A 19,378-nucleotide genomic window follows, 5' to 3' on the forward strand; every position below is an offset into this window, starting at 1 on the left:
AAATAAAAAGGGCTGGGAATATAATTCAGTGGTAGAGTGCCCTTGGGTGCAAACCCCAGAACTTTAAAAAAAAAAAAAGTGTCTAAATTCTAAGCCATTCTGTAAAGTCAACAAGTTGTACATATTCTCTAAGTATATCACCATATGCTGAGTGTCATGAAGATATGGCATCAGTATGATACAGGTTTCCAAATGATAAAGCAAATGACATCAAGTATGAAGATATTTTATGCTGTTTAGATATATTAAAGGATAAGCCTCTGCTACTGAGAAAATACATTTATATAAAATATCTTATTACTTGATAATAACAGATATTTGAAATGTAATTTTAAAAACATACTTTTGATCACCAATATACAGAAGTGAAGTAAAAGACTTAAAGTGGAAAACTACCTTTTTCAACACAAATATGTTCCTAAGGAGATGATTCTAAGGTTGCTATTATAATATATTGCCCCTTTCCTCAGCAGTATACCTATTAGAAATATTGTACCATCTACAGGAAATAGATCCTAGTTTTATTCACAGCAAACTCCCACACATCAAAAAAATATAAATAGCCACACACTAGAGTATCAAAGAAAAAAAAAAACAGGCAAACAATTTAGCACAGGTAGAGTCAATCTACTTGGGTTCAAATTCCAGCTCTGCTGCTATTACCTGTGTCATCTTGAGCAATCATTTAACAATGCTGTGGACATCACTTCTTTATAATACAGGCTAACAGTATCCACTGTGAAGGATTATTTTGAAGATTAAATTAAATTCATGTATTGCTATTGCTCTCTAGAATATATAAAGAATTTTCACAACTTAAGAAAACAGTCCAGTCTTTTCAAATGGTCAGATCTGAACAAATATTTCACCATAGGAAATCTGATAGTAAAAAGCACATGAAAAGATCAACATTAATACACAATAGGGAAATGCAAAGTAAGTTCCCACTACCATTCCACATCATTAGAATAGCTTAAAGCAAACAAAAAATACTGAGCAGGGAACAAGGGTGCATACCTGGAGGCTGAGGCAGGAAATCTCAAGTAGGAGGCTGCCTAAGCAACTTGGTTAGAACCCGTTTTAAAGAATTTCTTAATAAAGGTTGAGGATTTGACTCAGTGGTAGAGTGCTTCCCTATATGTGAAAGGCCCTGGGCTTGACCACCAAAACCATCAAATAAATAAATAATAAGATTTTTTAAAAACCTGATAAGAGCAAGTGCTAATGAGGGTATGGAGCTGCTAGAATTCTCACATATTGTTGGTGGAAACACAAAATGGTACGGCTACTCTAGGAGACACTTTAGCAGTTTCTTTTAAAGTTAAACATATTATACTCTCCAGTAATAGCACTCCTAGATATTTATCCATGAGAAATGAAGACATGTATCTTTTTGAAAACTATACAAATAATTGTAACAGTTTTGTTCATAATCACCAAATACTGGAAAGCCAGTTGAATGAAATCCAATACTGGTGAATGAATAAACACATTGTGGAATATTCATACAATGGAATGCTACTCGGCAGTGAACAGGTACAAATAGGTAAATTTCTGATATATGCCACAACATGATGAATCCAAAAGCATCAACCTGGGGCCTGTGGTTGTAGCTCCATGGTAGAGTGCTTGCCTGGCATGTGTGAGGGTTCGATCCTCAGCACCACATAAAAATAAATAAAGGTAATGTGTCCATCTACAGCTGAAAAATTTTTAAAAAGCATTAACCTGAATGAAAGAAGCCAGGCTCAAAATATGTACAATGTTATTCCATTTATAGGACATTCAGAAAAGACAAAACAAAGGGAAATCCTATAAGTTGTTGCCAAGGTTTAGGGAATGAGAAGTGACTGACTCTAAAGAAGTAAAGGAGAACAAGGTAACATATTCTGTATCTTGACTGTAGTACTATATATATATATGTCATTTTTATATTTGTGTTGTCAAAATTCATGTACTATAATACTAAACAGGGCAACTTGTACCATATATAAATTACACCTCAACACACATGACTAAAGAAATCTAGTTCCTGAAGTGTTTTAACAGTATTGGGCATATACTGACCACCTGATAAATAATGGCTATTATTATGATTCATTAAAACAACCAGTATCAAATACTTCAGGATGATAAACCTTAACTAAACCTCAGAACTTTTACATAAATAAGGCAACTTAAGACTTGTGACAGGAATATAATGTACCTGTACATATTGTGAATATATCATTTTCAAAAACTAGATAAACACTGAGTCAGTATATACCTTAATGTAGAGCTGTCATGGCTGCCTCTTTTAATTACTAGCTGAGAAAAGACTGGGTCAATGGAATGAACTTATTAAATGTCAACTGACATTAAGACAGCTTCTTTCTTCCTTTAAAAACGAATTTACTATATGGTCTAGGACTCACTTTTCCTTCTTATGTTGCATCTTCTCCTTTAAAAGACTCAAATTTGAAATTTTTTAGTACATGAAAACATAGAACCATCTAATTTCCATACCTAAGAAATTGAGGCTTAAATAAAAAGCTTGTTTTGAATCTAACCTCTGGTCAGGGGCTCACATGCTATCCCTATCAGAAATGGAAGAAAAGATCGAACCATTAAGATGATAAATGATCTTTGGTTGTGGTGGTGCCTCACTGTAAATCTCAACAACTTGGGAGGTTGAGGTAGGAGAATCACAAATTCTCAAGAACAGCCTCAGTAATTTAGAGACCTTGTCAACATAAAAAATAAAAAGGGCTGAGGATGTAGCTTGGTGGTTGTATATCCCTGAATTTAATCCCTAGTATCACACACACACACACACACAAAAAAAAAAAAAAAAAGGAGGAGGAGGAGGAGGAAGAGGAGGAAAGAAAATCAAAATATCAATGTTCTCCAGTATTTAAATATAAAAATTAAGAGAATTAGATTAAATATTATAAATATTCCAACTGGACATAATTAATTTTATTGATGTTAACAACTCTCAAAGTATGATCCCAGGTTCCAATACCTGTGTACAATATTTAAATGTGGCTTTAATGTGAAACGGTTAATTCTCTATTTTCTCATCACTTTCTGTTCTGTACAGACTCAAGTTAGTAGAACTCATCTATAAGAAGTATGCCTCCTGAACAATTGTCTATGCATTTTAAGAGGCATATCAAAAGGCAAAAGGACCATGGTTTTGATTTTGCTCACTACTGTTATTTCCACCACCTGGCACAGGAACCTAAACTCAACAAAAAACTCAAGACACATAAATAATGTTTCAAAAATGGTTCATTCAGCCAGTTGTGGTGGCACACCAGCTCAGGAAACTGAGGCGCGAGGCTGAGGCAGGAGGATTTTGAGTTCATAGCCAGTTGGCCTCAACAACTTAATGAAGCCCTAAGCAACTTAAGGAGACCCTGCCGCCTCTAAATTAAATATAAAAAAGTGCAGTGGGTGTGGCTCAGTGCTTAATAGCCCCTTGGTTCAATCCCTGGTACCAAAACAACAACAAAAAGAGTTCATTCAGGAGAAAATGTATTTAATCAGGAATTTACTACACACTGAATTTTTGTTTTGCTTGTTTAAAAACAGAATCTTGCTAAACTGCCAAGGCTGGCGTTGAACTTGTGATCCACCTGCCTCAGCCTCCTAAGTAGTTGGGATCACAGAGTAGCTGGGATTATAAGTATGCACCACCTTACCAGCTGAAGTATTTTTAAAGACATGATTTGGCCCAAGATTTGATACAGCTGGATTCATGTAACTATGTTACAAAATTGCATTGGAAGTGTTCATTCTGGATGTTATTCTTTCCTGTCATTAAAAAATAACCAAGAACTGATCATATTCTATATGATATGCCCAGGTAACATGTTGTCTATAATCTTAAATTGTTTTATATAGGCATGATATTTTCTCTCACAATTTTAAATTCAATATTAAAAACAACAAATATTACTTCAGTGGACTGTAACCAGAAAAACACCTCAGGATCACCAGGAGGAACTTTTTGAAGACACTTGCTCATTCCCAGAAATGGATTCAGTGGTGCAGGTGGAGCCCAGATTTATGAGAACCACTGGTTCTTTCTAAGTTGTGCTGTACTTCACAAAACAGCCACTATTCAATTATTTCTAAATGTCGCAGAAAGGAAGCCTTATATCTTTTATATCGAGTTTACAGTAAAATCTTCACTACTCTCTACGTGAAAGCATCATGTCATAGAAAATGAACATCACACAAACCACCTGTCCTTTCCCTATCACCAACTGCAGTCTTCCTAAAGAACAACTCTGAAGGGGAAATACTGGGGAATGATATTGGGCAAATTATACTGTTATACTGTGTCCATGTGTCCGTATAAAAATATGTACACCATTATGTACAACTATATCAACTTTATAGTGAATAAAAAAGAACAACTCTGAGAATGATATGATGATTGCTCGTGCTAAAAGAAAAAAGCAACTTTCATTTCTCTTTTTTGTTATTTTGGTACTGAGGACTGAACCTAGGAGCACTCTACCACTAAGCTACATTCTCCAGTCCTTTTTATTTTTTGAAACAGGATCTCTCTAAATTGCTGTGGGCCTTGCTAAGTTGATGAGACTGGCCTAAAGGCAAAATAAAAAGCCACACTATTTATCACAATATTCAAAGGCTTTCATAGTTTGGCTTCTATTCACCTTCCATTTCCAGTCCTAAACTCTCTGGCTTCTATTCACCTTCCATTTCCAGTCCTAAACTCTCTGGCTTCCTACTGTCTTTCTCATACATACACATATATACCACACACACTCCAGACACTGAAACCTCCTGGAATCTCTCCATTCCTATTTGTCTGCCTTTCTTACCACTGTTTCCTGGGATTAGAATGCACTTAACTTATTTCCCATCTTATCCTCTCTGCCTGCCTAGAGAATATCCATCCAAGTCTCAGTTTAAAATCCTCCTCTGCATGAAGCCTTCCCTCAACAGCCCCCCTTATACTTATTACTGTAAATGCTTAGCATAATGGAAAGGGACCTTAGAGATCCTTTATCCAGTCCAGTAGTTTAATAACTTTTAACAGTTAGATTCTTATAAAAACTTTCAGGAAACCTTAACACAACCTTAAATCTTCGCTGTTTCAAGAAAGCCTAAAACACTGATATTCTCCAACCTCATTTTAAAAAGAGAGGTAGTATATAGAAAAAAATGGATTTTCCCAATTTCAAGTTAATGACTAATTCTAGGAACTCTGTCATTCATTTAACAAATATTTACTAAGCACTTACTGTGTGCCATTGTTCCAGCTCCTTACTAGACAGCAGTGACCAAAAGACAATATTGTTGATAAGTGCAGGACACACAGAGATCATTTAAGACAGATCTTGGGGAACAACAGTGAATTACTATAAACTTAACCAAGAGGACTCCAATTGTAGTTATTGTACCAGAGGTGGCTTCACTATCTGAGCAAATTAACATATTTGGAACCTGGGTATGTAGCTACTGATCTCACAAATGCCTTTTCTCCATACTTGCCCATAAAATCCACCAGAAACAGTTGGTTTTCAGCTGGCAGTACACCCCTACTCTACCTCAAGAAGTGTATCAACTCTCTAATCCTGTGTCAAGACCAGTTGGTGAAGATATAGGGAATATTGAACAGGTAGCAGAAGAAGGAAATTTTTAAATGCCACCTCTACCACATGACCAGTTAATGAAATAAGGTCTGAAAATACATTTGTGTGAATAAAAACACATATGAAGCATAAACCTTTGTTTTCTTTCTTTTTAGTCCTTTATCATAAAATGTACTAACATTGCATTAGTACTTAAGCATAATTCATTTTACATTAGTATTTAAGTTATATAATATCAAAAAAGTAACTATCACTCAAAAGTTTTTACATCCTCCTCTGAGCAGAGTTGTGGGCTAGAGATAATAAATTTGGAGATCATTAACACATGATAATAATGAATATATGATATTAAAGTAACAGATAATAACAGCTTCTTGGGATATACCATCATTTAGAGGTAGGGAAATGATGCTGAAGTAATAAGGGAAAGTGAAAAAGAATACCCAGAAATGTAGGAGAAAAACAAACATGTGTACTATTAACCTTGAATTTAAGTGTTTCCAAAAACAGGGAATGAGCAGCTGTATCAAAAGCTGATGTCAGATCAAGTAAGATGAAGTCTGAGGAAAAAAGGACAGCTGAAATTTAGTGAGGCCCTAAGCAACTTAGCAAGATTATCTCAAAATAAAAAAATAAAAAGGGATGGGAATATGGCTCAGTGCCCTAAGTCAATCCAGCAACATGAAGGCCACTATTAATATTTTTTTAAGTTTTGCTCATGTAAAAAAGATCTTTTAAAATCTGATTAGAGAATGTTTAAGACAGAAGGAGAGGGAAGAAACTAAAAATAGAAAGCAATTTTGTTGGGAGAGGAGTCAAGAGAAGATTTTCTGACTTGTAGGTTCTGGGCAATGAAGGATAGGGACTATAATTTAACAAGACCAGTACTGGACTGGGGTTGTAGCTCAGTGGTAGAGACACTTGTCTAGCACATGTAAGGCACTGGGTTCAATCTTCAGCACCACTATAAATAAATAAATAGACAAATAAATAAAGGTATTGTGTCCATCTAGAAATATATATATTTTTTTAAAAAGTAGCCGTCAAGTCTACTGCACCACCTCCTGAGTATGAGATGGGCCTAGTGATTTATTTGCTTTTGCTTTAGCCAAAGGAAATAACAACAAAGGTAACATAAGGAAAGACTTGAAAGTGTAGGCACAATGGGCTTGCCCTCTCAATGTTGAGATCCTTTCTGCCATCACTGGAATATGAGAACCACATGGAAAAAGGCCCTGACCAGGTGAGTGTAGCTCCTCTAGATTATTTATCTTGTCCCAGCCAAGTCAACCCAAATGTGAACAATCACCCAGTCAAGCAACAGAAATATGACACATACATTTGCTCAAAAACTATGACTTGCCCATGGCCTCACGGTTAGTAAACATAAAGCCAGGATTTAAACCCATTCTCATGCCAGAATCCTATGGCCTTTCTTATCCCATTTTAAAACCTTGAAAATATTTTGGACTTTAGAATTTACTTTGAACAATCTAAATAATTGTTTCTCACACTTAAGGATAATAAAATACACAATTATAATCTGCTACCCAGATTAAAAATGCAGGCAATTTTAAATTACTGAATTAAATTTCTAAGATTTACCAATCTCTCTGCTTTTCCTGCTGTTTCCCCACTATGTTTTCTCCCCATCCTTCAAGATTCTGCTACAGTTCATCAAAAGAAAGTACCTAAGAAATTTTTAAAAATAGAAAAAGTGACTTTTATACCTTTACCAGACAAATAAACTCAAGTGGCTAAAAGTAGGGATAGAAGAAGATATGGAAAAAAAATAGACCTGATACTACATATAAACTTAAGTTATAACTTAAAAATCAATAAAAATATTATATTCTAGTTTGTTTTTTAAAAAAATCACAGAAGGGAAGATCTTTCATTTAACTAGAATTAGCTAACAAAGTCACCACTGCTACTCATATTTTTCAATCCCTATTATCACATTATTCCAATTAGAGATTTAAATGTTGTTTTTTTTTGTTTTTTGTTTTTTTTTTAAGTATCAGAATAGCAGTGTACTGGGCACACCTGTACCCAGTGATTCTGGAAACTAAAACCAAAGCTATGACAAAGGACAACTAGGGGTAAATAACAATCAAAAATCCTTAAAAAAAGAAAAAACTTTGGGGGCTTAGCTCACACAGGTGAATACATTTGTAGATATTTGGCAAATGCTTCACAAAAAAGAAGCTCTTAATCTCCTCAAAAATCAAAACTAAAAATCTTAGGCAAGGGGCTGGAGTTATGGCTCAGTGGTAGAGCACTTGCCTAGAACAAGGGAGGCCCTGGGTGCGATCCTCAGCACTATATAAAATAAATAAATAAAATAAAGGTACTGTGTCCAACTACAACTAAAACATAATTTTTTTTTTAATCTTAGGCAATATATTGTAGATGTATAAGAAAAATATATAGCATGGAATTCCAACAGTGAGCTCATTCTCAAAGAAAATGGCCTTCGACTTCTCATCAAAAGATTAACCAATGGCTGGTCATAATGGCAAGTGCCTAGCTAGAGTCCCAGATCCTCAGCAGGAGCATCACTTGAGTGTACAAGACCAAACTAGGCAACGTAGCAAGACCTTATCTCCTAAAAAAAAAAAAAAAAGGCGGCTGCGCGTGCGCAGTGCGCGGGCCTGCTGTCGTGGGCGGCCTCTGGGTGCCAGTAGGAGCCGGGGTTGAGGCGGCGCAGGTGCTCCAGGCCGAGGCCGGCTGGGGGTAATGTTCAAGCCCAGAAATGCCTTATGTGGATCGTCAGAATCGCATCTGTGGTTTTCTAGATATTGAAGAAAATGAAAACAGTGGGAAATTTCTTCGAAGGTACTTCATTCTGGATATCAGAGAAGACAGTTTTGTATGGTACATGGATAATCCACAGAACCTTCCTTCTGGATCATCACGTGTTGGAGCCATTAAACTTACCTACATATCAAAGGTTAGCGATGCAACTAAGCTAAGGCCAAAGGTGGAGATCTGTTCTGTTATGAATGCAGGAATGAGGAAATATTTCCTACAAGCCAATGATCAGCAAGATCTAGTAGAATGGGTAAATGTGTTGAACAAAGCTATAAAAATCACAGTACCAAAGCAATCAGACTCACAGCCTAATTCAGATAATCCAAGTCACCAGGGTGAATGTGGGAAGAAGCAAGTGTCTTACAGTACTGATATTGGTGGTGGTGTACCCATCATTACTCCAACTCAGAAAGAAGTAAATGAATGTGGGGAGAGTGTTGACAGAAATAATTTGAAACGATCACAAAGCCATCTTCCTTCCTTTACTCCACAACCACCTCCTGACAGTGCCCTTATCAAGCTGGTATTTTGTAAAACAAGAAGAAGTGATGAAAAACTGGAAGAGAAGTTACTTTCAATTGGATGAAAACACAACAAGCTACTTTAAATCTGAACTGGAAAAGGAACCTCTCCGCCTAATACCACTTAAAGAGGTTCATAAAGTTCAAGAGTGTAAGCAAAGTAATATAATGATGAGGGACAACCTGTTTGAAATTGTAACAACGTCTTGAACTTTCTATGTACAGGCTGTTAGCCCTGAAGAGATGCACAGTTGGATTAAAGCAGTCTCCGGTGCTTTTGTAGCACAGCAGGGATCTGGCCCATCAGCATCTTCTGAGCATTCCCACAGTCCTTCAGAGTCCAAACACACTGTCTGTCCTGCAGGTGCTGCAGCAGCAGCCACCTCACATTCCACAGCCTCTCGAAGCAACTCTCTGGTCTCAAGCTTTACCATGGAGACCCAAGGATTTTACAAATCTCTTGCCAAGGTCAGGCCAGGGAACTTCAAGGTCCAGATTGTCTCTACAACAGAACCAGCTTCCAAAGTGACTGAACAAGCTCTGCTAAAACCTCAGAGTAAAAATGGCCCTCAGGAAAAAGATGGTGATCCCGTGGACTTGGATGATGCAAGCCTTCCAGTCAGCGATGTGTAAGACGGAAGCATGCAGGGCCTACCACTATCCATCCTCAGTGTCCTTCATGAGGCTTCTAGCCAAAGATGATAAAGGGGGAAGTGGGTTTTAATGTGTATATTATACTACCTTTTAGATGTACTCTTTGAAAGCTGGTAAACCGAGAATCTAAGGAGTAGCGAAATGAAATGTCATTTCTTTCAGAAAGAGGGAAAAAACCTGATTGTCTTCGTATCAACTATCTTAAGCTTTGTGTATTCTCATTTGGGTGGCAAAAATGTGTGTGTGGTATTTTTTTTTTCCTAGTGACTTTGACAGTTTAAATGTTTAACAACTTACAAACATTGAAAATGCTTATTAATTGTTTTGGTCATTTAAAAAATGCTACTATGACTTCCTATTAAATGTTGATATTTAAACATCAAAAAAAAAGAACAAAAAGGCTATTAAACATCCAATTCTACATTATAAATTAAAATGTTTAAAGTAAAAATATTTATATATTTTGAATCTATTTGTAGTTTTGTGCAAGGTTTATTTAAGGAAACAGGTTTTGGAGGGGGTTTTTGGTGCTGGGAATTGAACCCAGGACCTTGTGCATGCTAAGCAAGCACTCTGCCACTGGCAAGTGCTCTTACCACTGAGCTACATCCTCAGGCCACAAGTTTTCTTTTTTTGGACCAGGAATTGAACCCAGGGACACTTTACCATCGAACCACATCCCAGACCTTTTTATTTTTAATTTTGAGACAGGATCTCACTAAGTTGCTGAGGCTGGTTTTGAAATTTCAATCCTCCTGCCTTAGCATCCCAAGGTGCTAGGATTACAGGCATGCACCACTCAGCTTAAAGCTTTCTTTAAAAAGAAAAAAAACTATCAAATACTGAACCATGGGTCAATAATTTGTATACTTAAGTACTTAGGCAGAAATATACCAATGAATTAATAACATAGTATTTAGATATGTCTCCAAAATATAAGATAAAATGGTGGATAGAGAGAAAAATGTAAAATAAAATAAATATTTTAAAATGTTAATGGTAAAATACAGGCAGTTGGTAAATAAGTATTCATAAAATTTCAACTTTGTTGCATGTTTTAAAACATTCTTAATACAATATAGAGGAAAAAGTCTACTATTAATCAAATTGAATATTCTAGTAGAAAAATTGGTATGGGGCCTGGATAGGCATTTCATAAACACAGGAAAAAAGGTTCATTTTCACAATCTCAGAGTACAAAAACAATACCATTTTTCATTCATTAAATTAACAAAAATTCAAATGATTAGAGAGGGCATAAGAGAAACAAATGCTCTCATTCTCTATTCATGAGACTTAAAAGAGAATCATTCTAGAAGGCAAATTCATAATCAAAAGGCTTTAGTATGGGGCTTGGGATGTAGCTCAGTGATAGGGTTATTAGCCTAGCAAGTGTGAGGCTCTGGGTTCAATCCCCAGCACGGCCAAAAAAAGGGGGGGGGGGGAGTCTTAGTGTGTGTGTATATCTTTGACTAAGCAGTTTCAGTCCTAGGAATTTATTTCAACAAAATATATGCATATATTAAGATAGAAATATGTGATATAGTATTGTTCAAAACAATAAAACTGGAAACAGATAAATCAGGAGAAACTACTACAGAAACTGTCACATTATATGGAAGGTTCCATGTTATTCAGTTATCAAAAGTGATTACTGAAGAGCCAGGCTCAATCCTATAATCCCAGCAATTTGGGAAGCTGAGGCAGAAAGATACCAAATTCCAGAGCAGCCTCAGAAACTAAATAAGGCCTAAGCAACTTAGTGAGATCCTGTCTCAAAATTAAAAGGGCTGGGGCTGGGGTTGTGGCTCAGTGATAGAGCGCTTGCCTAGCATGTATGAGGCACTGGGTTCAATTCTTAGTAATGTATATAACTAAATAAAGGCCTATTGACAACTAACATATATTTAAAAATAAAAATAAAAAGGACTGCAGATATAGCTCAATGGTAAAGAACCTCTGCATACAATTCCCAGTACCAAAAAAAAAGTAAAATAAAATAAAAAGTGGTTATCTATATAAAGTAGCATAGATATGGGAAAATCTCCAGGATAAATTTGTGAAATGTGCAAGTTAGAAAACAGTATAAATGAAGACACAATCGACATTTAAATATTCATGATTTACCTTTCAGTGGGTAAAATATGGCAAATTCAAAGTTAACAGTACTATTCTTATTCTGGATAGTCAGATTTTTTATTATTTGTATTTGTTATGTAGTATTTAAGTAGCTATACTATGTTTCTGGCACCATCCTTCAGACTTAGAATACAGTCAACTTACCTGTAGATGGACAATTCAGGGACAGGCCCTGTTCACATATGAAGAAAATCAACAAATGGCATAAAAAGTGGCCAGAAAAACCTACTTAGAGTGATCAGGAATAACCTTTCTGAAAAGGTGACAGCTGCCCAGAGACCTAAATGTTAAGAATCCTAAATGATAAGGTAAAGAGGCTGAGGAAGAATCCTATTAGCAAAGTAAATTACAGTTTCTTACAAAGGCAATGAAGTAGGAGGAAGCACCTCAGTGAGAGTGAAAGGAGATGAGAGAAGTAGGAAAAGCAACTTAGAGAAGTATTCTTACAGAATTTGTGTCATTTTATACTCAGAAAAAAGAACTGAGCTAGAAACAAAACAAAAAAAATTGTCAGGTGTAGTGGTACATACTTGTAATCCCCACAAATTGGGAGGCTGAGGTAGGAGGATCACAAGTTCAAGATCAGCCTAGGCAACTTATGAGGGCCTGAGCAATTTAGAGAGACACTGTCTCAAAAAAATAAAAAGGGGGCTGGGGATGTGGCTCAAGTGGTAGCGGGCGGGCTCACCTGGCATGCGTGCGGCCCGGGTTCGATCCTCAGCACCACTTACAAACAAAGATGTTGTGTCCGCTGAAAACTAAAAAAAAAAAAATACTAAAAAATTCTCTCTCTCTCTCTCTTTAAAAAAATAAAAAATTTAAAAAAATAAAAAGGGCTGGGAATGTATGTAGCTCAGTGGTAAAGCACCCCTGGGTCCAATCCCCAGTACCAAAAAAAAAAAAAAAAAAAAATTGGCACACCCTAGCCTTTATAAAAGCAGTCAAAATCTTGAAATTTTTTCTTGCTAAGTGATCAACACACATCTCATTTAATCCTTATAACAGAGCTATTAAAATCATTCAGAAAGTTTCAAAGCAGAGTGGTCTTGGAGCAACAATTCTCATATTTGTATTCACTAGATCCTGCTTAAGGAATCAGCAGGGTGAATATTTTTCAAGTATTTCACAGACCCTGATAATTTTTAAATTCTAGTTCTTCCCTTAAAAAAGCATAATCTTTAAAGTCCTATAGTCACACAACCCAATCCCAATCTTTATTATTCCCTCACTTCACAGCTTAAATTCCTCAAAGATTTTTCTATACTTACCCACTCCCATTTCTTCATCTCCCACTCATTATTCAATTCACCCTAATCTAATCTAACCTGTCAAGTTACAACAGATTTAGTGTCATAAAAGTCAACAACCTCACAGGGCTAAATCCAAGCCAGGCACAGTGGCCCATGCCTGTTATTCAAGCAACTCAGGAAACCGAGGCAGAAGGACCACAATCTCAAGGTCACCCTCAGCAACTCAGCAAGACCTTGTCTCAAAAAAATAAAAAGGCCTGGGATGTAATTCAGTGGTAAAGCACTTCTGGTTCAACCCCATCTCCCCATGGCCAGAAAAAAAAAAAATTAACACAAAATGTTAGTCCTACTTAAAACACTTTTTCAACTTCTCTGAAGCTAAGTTCTTTCCTGATCTACCATTTCTGGAGTTTTCCTCCTCAGTTTTCCCGCAGACCTCCTAAACACTCAACACTGTCAACACTGGAGGTCCTAACAGCTCAAAGGTACCCTCTTACTCTTTGTGGGAAAATTTATCTATTTACAGGGCATCAAACTACCAAGTTACAGTATAAAGGTAAAAACCACCTATGCTTGATAACCCTGACAATTCCCTTAGATTTACCCTTTACTTTTTACCACATTAACAAAACACAGTGGCAACCAATATCATCTAAATAAATATAACTGAATTTTTTTCCAACATTAAAGTACCAGATTAAATAGGTAATTTACATTTACAGACCTTATTGTACAAAAAGGTACATAACTTTTCTCCTTACTCCCAAACCATTCTACCTCCATACTCCCTGTTTAAAACATCAACATCTGCCTATTCTGTTAAGATTTAAAATCCTTAACATAGCCTACAATGTCTTCTATAATCTAATTCCTGCCATCCTCATCTCTCCATTTCTAGTCACAACTTCCAAAGAGATCTTTCATTTCTCAAAGTTTACCCTTTCTTTCCAGCTACAGAGCACTTACAAATCACTACCCCCTCAGCCTTTCTCTTCCCCCTCCCCTCCTTATTTCTCCTAAATCAGAAGGTTACTCCCTTAAGGTCTCTATTTGAATGCCATTTCCTCAGGGAAACCTTTTCAATCCAGTCCATTCTCCCAGCTTGTTAGGGGTCTTTATGCACATTAATACTCAAGGATACTTTTGCAAATAACACTTAAGGATGCTTTTTACTTGTTCAATCAACATCTCTTTTGCTAAAATATAAGTTTCATAAGGATTTGTCTGGTTTTTCTCATTTTTATACCCCTAGCACCTAACACTCAAATACTGGTGAAATTAGTAATTTCATCTCATTACAAATACTTTTTGCACTCAAAAATAATTCGTATACCTCTGATACTCTTTGGTTTTTACCCACAGTTCCTGTCGCTCATAGGAAGGCCTTAGAAACTAGAATTTCTCTTTCCCAAGGTGAGTCATCATAAACCCTGTTTTCACTGCCACATTTTTTGTCTCAGAGCTAGCCATAAAGAAACCTCTCTGACCTATCCTTGTCTGATGTTAGGTCATAAGACCCTCCTCATTGGGGGGGGGGCGGCTACTACCCCAACACTTTGGAGAGAAGGCCAACACCACCGAGTCTATTAGCATTAGATATACACTGAAGTCTGAATAAAATTCCGGAGCTGAGAGAGTTCTAGATATCTGAACAAATGGAGATTGCTTGGAGGATGGCAAACCCTTTCATCTATCTAAACCTATGCATTTCTTCCATCTGTATCCTTTATCATAGCCTTTATAATAAACTGGTAAACGTGTTTCCCTGAATTCTGTTGAGTCACTCAACCAAATTAATGGAACTCAAAGAAGGGGCTGTGAGAACCTGATTCCAAACTAGTCAGAAACACATGTAAAACCTAGGACTTGGAATTGGCATTAAAGCAGGAGAGGGGGGCAGTCTTGGTGACTGAGTCCTCAACCTGGGCAATCTGATGCTATCTCCAGGTAGACAGAATCTGAACTAAATAGGATTAGAGGACACTCAGCTGGTGTCCACTATAGAACTGACTCCTACTTGCTTGCGGTGGGGGTAAATCCCCACAACTCTATCTGGTATCAGAAATCTTTTGTGTTGATTCTGGTGAGAACAGAAAAGACATGGATTGTTTTTGTTTTTTTCAACAGAATAACCAAATAAAACTTTGAATTTGCTTCTTTACAAATTTTCACAGGAATAGCAGGACATAGTGGCCCACACCTATAATCCCAGTGGCTCAAGAGGCTGAGACAGGAGGATCACAAGTTCAAGACCAGCCTCACTAACTTAGTGAGACCCTAAGCAACTCAATGAGATCCTGTCTCAAAAAAAAAAAGAGGCTAGGGATGTGGGGCTCAGTGGTAAAGCACCCCTGGGTTAAATCTCCAGCAACAAATAAATAAATAATAAACAAGATTTTTAACAGGGATAAAAAAATACATAACATTAAATTAATCATCTTAACCATTTCTAATACACTCATGTTGTGTACAAGCTATCTATCTCTAGAACTCTTTTCATCTTGCAAAACTGAAACTATATCAATTAAAAAACTACTCTTCATTTTCCCTGGCAACCACCAGTTCTACTACCTTTATAAATTTGACTACTCTAAGTACCTCATGTAAGTGGAATCATGCATATGTCTTTTTGTTATTGGTTTAATTCAGTTAGTATAATGTCCTCAAGGTTCATCCATGCTGTAGCTTGTCATATCTTCCTTTCTTCTTAAGGCTGAATAATATTCCCCCCCTCTCATATATATATATATATATATATATATATATATATGTAATATATAAAATATATATATTTTTTTCTCTTATTTATCCATTCATCCATTGATAAACACTTGGGCTACTTCTACCTCAACTGAGACTCTCAATTCTTTTAAGTATATACTGAGAAGTAGAATTGCTGGGTGATATGGTAATTCTACATCCTTTTTTTTTTTTTTTTTTTTTTTTTTTGTCCCGGGGGATTGAACTCAGGGGCAATTGACCACTGAGCCACATCCCCAGCTCTATTTCGTATTTTATTTAAAGACAGGGCCTGAGTTGCTTAGAACCTCATTTTTGACAAGGCTGGCTTTGAACTCGCAATCCTCCTGCCTCAGCCTCCCAGCTGCTGGGATTATGGATGTGAACCATTACACTGGGCCAATTCTACATAATTTTTTGAGGAACTGCCATACTGTTTTCCATAGTGGCTTCCCCACTTTATATCCCCAGCAAAGATACACAAGATTTCCATTTTTTCCACATCCTGGCCCCAACATTCACCGATTTTTTAAATTTTAGCCATTCCAGTTGAACGTCAGCCAGTAAGTTTGCTCCTACATAAACATTAACATGTCTCACTCTAGTCAGAATGGCAGTTATCAAGAATACAAGCAATAATAAGTGTTGGCGAGGAAATGAGGAAAAAGGTATACTCATACATTGCTGCTAGGACTGCAAATTGATGCAACCACTTTGGAAAGCAGTATAGAGATTCCTCAGAAAACTTGGAATGGAACCACCATTTGAGCCAACTATCCACTCCTCAGTCTATAGCCAAAGGACTTAAAATCTGCATACTATAGTAAGGCAGACACATCAATGTTTATAGCAGTTCAATTCACAATAGCTGAACTGTGGAACCAACCTAGATGCCTATCAATAAAGAGATAAAGAAAATATGGAATTATACACAACAGAATATTACTCAGCATTAGAGAGAATAAAATTATGGCATTTGCAGGTAAATGGATGGAGCTGAAGAATATCATGCTAAGCAAAGTAAGCCAATCCCAAAAAAAAACAAAGGCCGAATGTTTTCTCTGATTAATGGATGCTGATAATAGGGGGGGGGAAGAATGGAAGAACTTTGGATTGGGCAAAGGGGAGGGGAAGATGGGCATGGGGCAGGAAAGACGGTGGAATGAGATGGACATCATTACCCTAAGTACATGTCTGATTGCACAAATGGTATGACTCTACATCGTGTGCAACCAGAGAATTGAAATGTTGTGCTCTATTTGTGTACAATGAATTGAAATGCATTCTGTTGTCATGTATAACTAAGTAGAACAAATTTTTTAAAAAAACTGTTACCTTCCCTTAAAAAAGCATATACCAAAAGATGAAAAAGTTAAAAATTAATATATTAAAAATGTGAATTTTATTTAATAAAAAAGCGTATCTTGTTTTCTGCATAAACTTGTGGTAAAAGGCTCTCTAAAATTGGGCTCCATTGCTGGGCACAGTGATGTATGCCTATAATCCCAGCAGCTCTGGAGGCTGAGGCAGGAGGATCCCAAATTCAAAGCCAGCCTCAGCAACTTATTGAGGACCTAAGCAACTTAGCCAGACCCTGTCTCTAAATAAAATATTTTTTTAAAGGATTGGGGATGTGGCTCCGTGGCTAAGTGGTCCCAGGGTTCAATCTCTGGTACCAAAATAAATAGATAAGGCTCCATAAACTAGTAAAACATATTCTAGACAATATTGACAATGCAGAAGAATAAACCATCTCTCAAAGAAGAATTTCAAAGGAAACCAAAATTGTGATTCATGTGCAACGACACAAAAAAGGGGAAAACAAAGGAAAGGCATTCCCACTCATCTCTGAAATTCACTGATGCCACCTGAACACTTGCAGTTATGAATTACTTAAACCTGTGTTTGTCTCCCATCAGGATACTTCCCCTAACCTCTACCCACCGCTGTATGCTGGGCAGCCTTCCTTATCAACTTTGCCTGTGATCACTCTCTTCCTGTCATACCCCTCCTGTCTACTCAGCTGTTACAACTGGGTCCATGCCTGCTAGCCTCCTCAGGGGTGATTCAGCAGCACAGCTGCATCCTTCCCAATTAATAGGTTGTAGGTGTCCCTTGGCAAAAGACAAGTATCTGATAAACACAAAAGCTAAGGAAGCTGGGATAAAAAAAAAATTCCATTCCAATCTTGAAAGGCTGAATTAAATGTCTGATTAAATCTTGGAACGTAAAAAGCTTCACATGGAGAGGGGAGGGAGGGAAAAGGAGGAGGCAGAGGGTTAGCAAGGATGGTGGAATGTGTTGGACATCATTATCCAAACTACATGTATGAAGACACGAATTGAGTGTCAATCTACTTTTATACAGAGATATGAAAAACTGTAGTATATACGTGTAGTAAGAATTATTATGTGTATAATTATTATTATGTATATGTGTAATAAAAAACAAGTTACATGTATGAAGACATGAATTGGTATGAACATACTCTATACAAAGATATGAAAAATTGTGCTATATGTGTAATAAGAATTGTTATACATTCTGCTGTCATGTATTTAAAAAAATAAAATCAATAAAATAAATTAAAATTAAAGCCTCACACGGAGCAATATATGAATACATTCTAAATCAGAAATATATCCTGGTCTCTAGATTCTGAATCCAAAAAAAGATTTCAACTCAAAAGATTAAACTACAAATACAGATGAAGAAGTCACTGGGCCAAGTGCCTTCCCAAAGATTTCAAAGTAGAAAAAAAAGTTTTAAATAGAAAGTATTTAATAATGAAAGCAGGACTCAGTGGTGATGCCTATAATTCCAGCAACTCAGAAATTGAAGCAAGAGGACCACAAATTCAAAGCCAGCCTCAGCAACTTATCAAGATCCTATTTCAAAATAAAAAGGACTGGTGGTATTTCAGTGGTAAAGCTTCCCTGGGATCGATCCCCACTATTACCTGCCTATTTATTACCTAAGTCCGAAGTATTTAATAGGGAAAAATTTGCATTCAAAAATACTAAAATTTACAGTTTATGAAACAGTGATAACTGCTTTATCAAAATTCCAAGTCATCTATGCTAGAATTATTTTTCAAAGATTTTTTTTTATTTGTATTGGTGAAAACATAGGTATGAAAAGTAAAAGTGAACACTTGACTACCAATAATCCTAAAATAGTATTATATATCATAAAAAGGTAGATACTGTGTGAAAACAAAGTCTCTTAAGAGTAGATTAAATGTTAAAAGTTTCTTTATGTAAGTTCAATGTCACAGTTTTTAAAAAGATTATGAGAGCAAATAATTAAAGGTCCTTAGAAAATATAATATATCCTGATGTGGTGATTCACACCTGTAATCCCAGCGACTCAGAAGGCTAAGGCAAAAGGATTACAAGTTCAAGGCCAGCCTTAGCAATTTAGTGAGACTGCTTCAAAACAAAAGTGAAAATTAAAAAGAACTGGGGATGTAACTCTGTGGTAAAGCTCCCTTGGGCTCAATCTCCAGTTAAAAAAAAAAAAAAAAAGGAAGGAAGGAACCAAATATATCCCTAATTTTATCAACTCTTCATTGCAATACCTAGGAAAGGAGCAAATAAACCATGACGTATTTAGAAAGTTACTTTTCTTAAGCCATATTTAAATAATT

The 19,378-nt window shown here is 36.3% G+C and overlaps 1 protein-coding gene and 1 pseudogene across 2 annotated transcripts in view; one reads left to right on the forward strand and one right to left on the reverse strand.

Moving 5' to 3' along the window:
- Positions 1 to 19,378, reverse strand: part of Elf1 (E74 like ETS transcription factor 1) — a 106,359-nt gene that overhangs the window by 77,536 nt on the left and 9,445 nt on the right. The gene's annotated exons all lie outside the window — the stretch shown is intronic.
- LOC114087350 (pleckstrin homology domain-containing family A member 1 pseudogene) lies at positions 8,347 to 9,580 on the forward strand (annotated as a pseudogene).

Source organism: Marmota flaviventris, chromosome 4, assembly GCF_047511675.1.
Source record: "Marmota flaviventris isolate mMarFla1 chromosome 4, mMarFla1.hap1, whole genome shotgun sequence".
Classification (NCBI taxonomy): Eukaryota; Metazoa; Chordata; class Mammalia; order Rodentia; family Sciuridae; genus Marmota; species Marmota flaviventris.